The sequence below is a fragment of the Schistocerca americana genome, chromosome X (genome assembly GCF_021461395.2).
Source record: "Schistocerca americana isolate TAMUIC-IGC-003095 chromosome X, iqSchAmer2.1, whole genome shotgun sequence".
NCBI lineage: Eukaryota > Metazoa > Arthropoda > Insecta > Orthoptera > Acrididae > Schistocerca > Schistocerca americana.
The window spans coordinates 307676562-307684054 of record NC_060130.1 but is presented as its reverse complement, the minus strand read 5'-3'; positions in this window follow the sequence as shown (position 1 = coordinate 307684054).

Sequence of the window (7493 nt, the reverse complement as noted above, 5' to 3'; positions counted from 1 at the left end):
GTGCTGACCACATTCCCCTCCGTATCCTCAACCAGTGCTGAGCATGACACGGCGGTCGGTGGGTACCGTTGGATCTTCAAGGCTTGAATGGACGAAGTTTTGAATACCGTATTTAAAAGCGAAAACTGATAAAACTTAAAGTTAACGATAATACAGGATAAGAAAAATAAGAATTAGCCACCAAAAATATTTCATGCATGTTAAGGTAGGTCGCTAAATTTACTTCATACGCCCCAGATAAAGATAATTCAGGTTGCGCTGGCTTTCTTAAGGTGCATGAAACACACTGAGACACAAAACTTAAGGACGGAAGTAACACTTGTTGTCATGTGTCACTGCTATGTAACATGGGAAGATGAAACTTGACCCCTAAATAAAAAGAACTGTTTCAGAATAGTAAAGAAGGTAACTGAAAGGAATACGCGACTAGACGAACAGAAATGTCACTTCTATTCAAAACGACAACTAAACTGAAGTCAATGCGATTTATGATGGCCTCCTTGGACATAACAAAACGCCGGACATGGTTCTAAATAGGGTGTGTGTTCACCACGGACAGCAGAGAATGGTTTGCAGTGTGCTCGTGTACCGGCCACGAGGTTGGTGAAGGGTCTAGTGGTCGGGAATTACATTCCTCCACCACCGCAGTTCACAAATTCTGGATGGTCGTTGATGCACGTGGACGTGCTGTAATACGTCTTCCCAACACATCCCACATGTGCAGATGGGATTGAAGTCGGGAGAACGGGCAGCCAAATTGAGCATTTGGACCTGCGGCGTTTCATGCAATCGTGCATTGTCATCCATCAAAGCGAAGTCAGTGCCAAATTCATCACTTAAAAGACGGACTTGGGGAATGGCTACGGTGTCACAATAACGTTCACCAGCTAGTGAACCGTATTCAAAGATTTGGAGGTCAGTACGCCCATGCAACATTATGCCTCCCTACAGCTTAACACCAGTATCACCAAAACTTCATAGTTAACAATGTTCCTGGGTGCATTATGTACTCTCACCTCTGACCGTATTAGGGTACGTCAAGCATTGTCGAACATACACAACATGCAGCGATGGGGAATGGTGCCGCATTTACACTTCTCGACATTAGAATACCAGCGAGGATAGTGCGTATAAAGTATGGTTGGAAGAATAAGTGATTAAATTTTTAAGCACTTTGGGAGTATACAGAGTGCGAAATTTTACATACAAACCTGCCAACTATCGAGACGAAGACTGTAACCCACCTGGAATATAAGCCGAATTGAGCTTGAATGACAAAACGGATATGTCATTCCATGCTGCTGCCCTCTATACCAGGGTTGCTTAGTTATAGCGGTGGACGAGCTGTGGCGTGCCAGCGTCTGGGCGATCTGGTGCCAGATATTTTCATTGGGTGACAGATCTGTGCAACGTGCAGGCCACGGCAGTGGTGGGCTCTGGTCAGCAGGACAGGGGCAAAATGCCGGTTTGTTTTACCTAGTTGGAAGATAATGTCACGTAGATCTCAAAGGTAAAGCACAGCCACTGGACTCAGTAATGCCCCCTGTCTCTGCTTGCGTTTTTGTTTCCATGTTTATTTACATTCGTTTATAAATGTTCTGTATGGATGTGCACACCCTTGCCGGCCGGGGTGGCCGAGCGGTTCTAGGCGCTACAGTTTGGAACCGCACGACCGCTACGGTCGCAGGTTAGAATCCTGCCTCGGGCATGGATGTGTGTGATGTCCTTAGGTTAGTTAGGTTTAAGTAGTTCTAAGTTCTAGGGGACTGATGACCTCAGAAGTTAAGTCCCATAGGGCTCAGAGCCATTTGAACCATTTTGCACACCCTCACAGACACACGCACACACACGTATATATATATATATATATATATATATATATATATATATATATATATATAGAGAGAGAGAGAGAGAGAGAGAGAGAGAGAGAGAATCCTAGAGAAAATAATTTTAATTTCATGTATAATTTGTGTAATTCTAGAAAATGCAATATTGTACCTGCTGACCATTTTTAGACCTTTTCTTTCAGAAAATGAAAGCACGCATCAAACCTGATATACCACAGCAGCAATTAATTCACAAATGCTGAAACAGTGTTCTGGTGTTCCGAAATACACAGCCCAGTCAGATCAATCTCACCACCTGTCAAAAATCTTAATAAACGTCTTTTACAGTGCGCACTGCTGTGAGACATGGACGAAGCGAGTCACTAAGGTTCTTGCCGACCTCAATACCATGGCCAACTCGATAGGTTTCTCGGTTAACGATCCATGGCGCGAACAGCGCGATGGAGGTGATTTCACAGATTTTCTATTGGATTTAAATCCGGGGAGTATGTTGGCCACGGGAGAACGGTATACGCAACCTGGTGTTCTTCGAATCACGCGCGTACATTGCGAGCTGCGTAACATGTTGCATTGTCCTGCTGGTAGATGCCATCGCACCGAAGGAAAACGAAATGCGAATAGAGATGGACAAAGCCCCAAGGGTAGATGCATACTTATGTTGCTCCATTTTGTCTTCCAGAGATCACCCAGGGAAACCACGAAAATATTCCCCAGACCGTAACGCTCCTTCCTCCGGCCTAGACCCTTCCGACGACTCTTGCAGGATGTTTTCTTACCGACACTTCGGAGCATAAAACGTGATTCATATGGAAAGGCCGCCTGTCGCCACTCAGTGGAGTCTAGTTGCGGTATTGGAGTGCAAATTCCAGCCGTCGTCGCCGATGAACGGCAGTCAGCATGGGTGCATGAACCTGGCGCCTGCTGCGAAGGCCCATACGCAACAATGTTCACTGAACTGTTTTTGAGGAGACAGTGTTGGTAGCCCCTTGCTTGATCTGGCGCTCAGTTGCTCAACAGCTGCACGTATATTCCCCCACAGATATCTCCCCAACCGTCGTTCACCCCTGTCATCTGTGGTCTGTGGTGCACCACATTTGCCACGGAGCGGTTTTGGATAGCGCCAGTTTTCCATGCACAGTGTACTTTAACCACGGCGACACGCGAACATTTTAAAAAACTAAGCCGTTGCGGAAATGATTCCTCACTTTTCCCGAAAGCTAATTATTATATTGTTTTGGACGTAAGATAAATCGCTGCATTTCTGCTTTACGACAACGACTGCACTGTTTCCCGCGTCCCACCGACGCGCTATATGTGCCCTTCACTGCTACTCCTGCCACCTGACGTCTGTGTTTTTATTGCAAGTTGACACCTAGCGTGGGCGGTGGTCATACTAATATGACTGTACCGTGTATAGCCACTATGAAGCAGTCGTATGGTGCTATTCTGTGGTCGGCGAAGATTAGTGGCGACACTAATTTTAGTGACATAGCAGAAAGTGACATAACTACAGTGACACGTCTTACTCAAAATAGTAGAAGAACGCACGTTCCAAATTGACTCAAGAAAAATATTACTTCCCCCAAGCATACACTTAAGAGCCAAAGAAACTGGTACACCTGTCTAATATCGTGTAGGGTCCCAGCGACCACGCAGGAGTGCCGCAATGCGACGTGGCATGGACTCGAAGTAGTTCTGGAGGGAACTGACACTATGAATCCTGCAGGGCTCTCCATAAATTCGTAAGAGTACGAGAGGTGGAGATCTCTTATGAGCAGCACGTTGCAAGGCATCCCAGATATGCTGAATAATGTTCATGTCTGGGGAGTTTGGTAGCCAACGGAAGTGTGTAAACTCGGAAGAGTGTTCCTGGAGCCACTCTGTAGAGATTCCCGACGTGTTTGATGTCTCATTGTCCTGCTGGAATTGCCCAAGTTCGTCGGAATGCACATTGGACATGAATGGATGCAGGTGACCAGACGGGATGCTTACGTACGTGTCACGTGTCAGAGTCGTATCTAGACGTATCACGGGCCCATATCGCTCCAACTGCACACGCCCCACACCATTAAAGAGCTTCCACCAGCTTGAACAGTCCCCTGTTGACATGCAGGGTCCATAGATTCATGAAGCTGTCCCGTACAGGTCCATCCGCTCGATGCAATTTGAAACGATAGTCACCCGATCAGGCAACACGTTTCCAGTCATCAACAGTCCAATGTCGGTGTTGACGGGCCCAGGCGAGGTGTAAAGCTTCGTGTCGTGCAGTCATCGATGGTACACGAGTGGGCCTTCGGCTCCGAAAGCCCATTTCGATGAAGTTTCGTTGAATAGTTCGCACACTTACACTTTTAGATGGCCCAGCACTGAAATCTGCGGCACTTTCATCCCTTTACTATTCTCTTCAGTCGTCGTTGGCCTCTTTCTTGCAGGATCTTCTTCCGACCACAGCCATGTCGGAGATTTGATGTCTTAAAGGATTCCTGATATTCACGGTACACTCGTGCAATTGTCGTACTGGAAAATACCCACTTCATCGCTACCTCGGAGATGCTGTGTCCCTTCGCTCGTGAGCCGACTATAACACCACGGCCTGACTCACTTAAATCTTGATAACCTGCCATTGTAGCAGCAGTAATCAATCTAACAACTGCGCCCCACATTTGTCGTCTTATATAGGCGTTGCCGACCGCAATTGCGTCTTCTGCCTGATTACATGTCTCTGTATTTTAATACGCATGTCTATACCAGTTTCTTTGGCGCTTCATTGTAAATCTCGCGTGATGATCATGACACTAAAATTAGAGAAATTCGGAGTCTTGCAGAAGGCCATCAATAATTTTTCTTGCCTCCTCCATTCCACGACTAGAATACAAATTGGTGGGAGTGTTGGGGGGTGTTCTGTGTATGCTGTACGGCATACACCATACGTCATATGCCAGATACCGTGCCGTCACTTAAGGTAAACGCAGATCTAGGTGAGCACCCTTGAGCTTTATTTGTTGGCCTAGTGTTTAGGATCCGATGTGTGCATCCAAGTCCGCCACTTTAGCTTAGTTGTTAGCATGTCTGGTTCACATGCGCAGAACGGGAGGCACTCAGTCTCGTGATGCCAACTGAGGAGCTACATGCCAGAGAAACAGCGGTTCTAGCACTGAGAAGCTGGCCACACCCTTCATAGTCCATCCAAATGACGCCTTTAGCACATTATGACATTTTGGCCGGGCGCTACCAAATGTTATGATATGGCTGGGACGTGTAACTTGCAGCCGGCCGGGGTGGTCGAGCGGTTCTAGGCGCTACAGTCTGGAACCGCGCGGCCGTTACCGTCTCAGGTTCGAATCCTACCTCGGGCATGGATGTATGTGATGTCCTTAGGTTAGTTAGGTTTAAGTAGTTCTAAGTTCTAGGGGACTGATGACCTCAGAAGTTGAGTCCCATAGTGATCAGAGCCATTTTTTGTAACTTGCAAATCCCCTAAGTTGCTGTGTGTGTTTGAATGTTTGTCGTTCGAACTAAGAAAACAGTACCAGGACGGAGTTCATCTGAGACGAATCACAACCTCGGGTTGTTGAAAAAAGGGGGTAGTATATCGGCTTCACCCTCTTCGAATGCAACATCAGTGCATTTACACCTACATAAAGCACTATCTTTATTCAAAAATGAAATCATTTCCTTGCATGTGTATAGACACAACAGTATTTTACACTGTGGGTACAATCGAATGAGATTGCGCTTCTTTTTGATAAACTGACCTTATATTCTGGAGGATGGAAACTTTGATTGCCATCCGGTCACTCTGATTTAGGTTTTCCGTGAATTTCTTAAACTACTTCACGAAAATGGTGGTATGGTTCCTACCATAAGGCCTCGGCCGACTAAGAGCCCCACCATTGTCAAACTACTCCTTTAACTACGTAAAAATGTCTTGGGCCAGGATAGAACGGAAACCAACCTACACATTTTCGAAGGTGGTTTGGGCATGTTTTTTTAGTATTTCGGTATGAGGGATCGGTAGCCTCCGGTTGAGCGTTACATAGTAACAGCATTTGTGATAGACAGCAGTATGTATAGGTTTACTGATGAAGATTTAGTGGATATACACCTCGTGTGTCGGTGGATTAGCTGAATGCAGTGCTGCGGCGGCACCGCGACGCTATGCTGATCGGTTCTCCCAGATCCGTCAAACAAATCACAGTAATTTTGCTTCCGAGAGTTATTACATTACTCTGTGTTTTGGGATTTACGTTTGTCGGACTTCTTCTCATGACGGCAGGCGAGTAGATTCCGACACTATACTTTCGTTACCATTTGATCATGTTGCACACATTACGCGATTAAAGTGCTCTTCGAAGGCTATATCCAACGTCACAGAAAAAAAAGATGTAGTTCCATTAAAGAAATGTCAGCTTCATAATTTAGCAACCATAAAGGTTAAAAATTCCTTACGTACGACAGAAAATTCGCCATAATGTCCACTGTTATTTCCACGGAAACCGCACCTCTGTTTATGTTCTCGCTCTGGATGTATCTGTTATGGCATATGTTATCTGTCTCACTCTGCCTGTCTCGGTGCCGTGTTTAAAGAAGGTAAGGACAATCACCTTGACGTGGGAAAATTAATAACGATTGTGTTACTAGTGTTCATCCATTTTCCGATGGCTCAGTTCTCCATGGTGTTGTGTAAATTCTATGTTATTTCAAAATAATATGACTGCTACATTTCTGCTGCCCACTAAATTAATGTCATTGTAAGGCAGGGAACCGGTTTTGTCAGGCATCATAAATTACATTTGAATTCCAACGCTATAACAAATATGACAAATTATCTATTCGGGTTCACATACCTTTTATTTTCAAAGCAGATGTGTTGAGAAAGATGTAGGAAGATAACAAGAAGTGTATGGCAGAATAGTAAGAAATTTAAAAAATAAAGCACGTATTGAAAAATTATGAAATTCTACAAATCAGTTGGCATTCCTAATTGACGATTGGAAGTTAGATTTAGACAATCCAGAAGAAGCTTTAACGTACAGAAGTATCTAAAATAAGATTCGTTAGATGAAATTAAGAAGAAATGAGCTTTTCGAGATAGAGGAATGATGATATACAGGACCATTCCATAAAAGAACAGTTAATGACATGATAACGAATAACAAAAAAATAAAACTAAAAATAAAAAAACACATCAGGTCACCTTCCATTTGGAAAGTCGGTGCACTCAGCGACTGTTATGCAATTTATAAATGATAGAGCATAGCAATCAGCCAGAAACATTTGCGTCGATTATGGGGATATTGATATTGAACAGAGCACGGCAAGAAAATGGTTTTCTTGTTTTAAGGAAGATTGTTTTCACATTAGTGACTCTCCACGTTCAGGAAGACATTGGGGTTTGGTGAAGATCGTTTAAACGCATTAATCCACAGTGATCCACGTCACTGTACTCTAGAACCGGCAATGCGATGAACTGTAATCTTTTCACCGTCATTTGACATTTGTATGCAGTAAGGAAGGTTCAAAAACCGGTGCATTGTATCGCATGCTCTAAGCCAATATGACAAAAGACGGTGGGTGACCATGAGTGCATCTCTGCTTGTTCGCAATTGGCTCGTGAAGAACACCGACCATTTCTATCCTGTA